This window comes from Calidris pugnax, unplaced genomic scaffold, assembly GCF_001431845.1.
Source record: "Calidris pugnax isolate Ruff unplaced genomic scaffold, ASM143184v1 scaffold173, whole genome shotgun sequence".
NCBI classification, from domain to species: domain Eukaryota; kingdom Metazoa; phylum Chordata; class Aves; order Charadriiformes; family Scolopacidae; genus Calidris; species Calidris pugnax.
In genome coordinates this window covers 50,332-50,550 of record NW_015090917.1, presented here as the reverse complement: position 1 = coordinate 50,550, position 219 = coordinate 50,332, and positions in this window count along the sequence as shown.

Below are 219 nucleotides of genomic sequence, written 5' to 3'. Positions count from 1 at the left end.
CCACCCCCCACCCCGTCAAGCTGGCACCGGGCAGGGGTTGAGCCCAGGTTGGGGGGTGAGTGTGCCCCCTCCCTTGGTAACACACATATTTGGGGCCCCCCTCACACCCCCCTGCGCCCCAAATGTTCACCGTGCCCCATCTCCGCAACAAACGCACCCCCCGGCCGGGTGTCCCCGGGGTGCTGGCAGCACCCACAACCCCCCCAGGTGGGTCTGAGG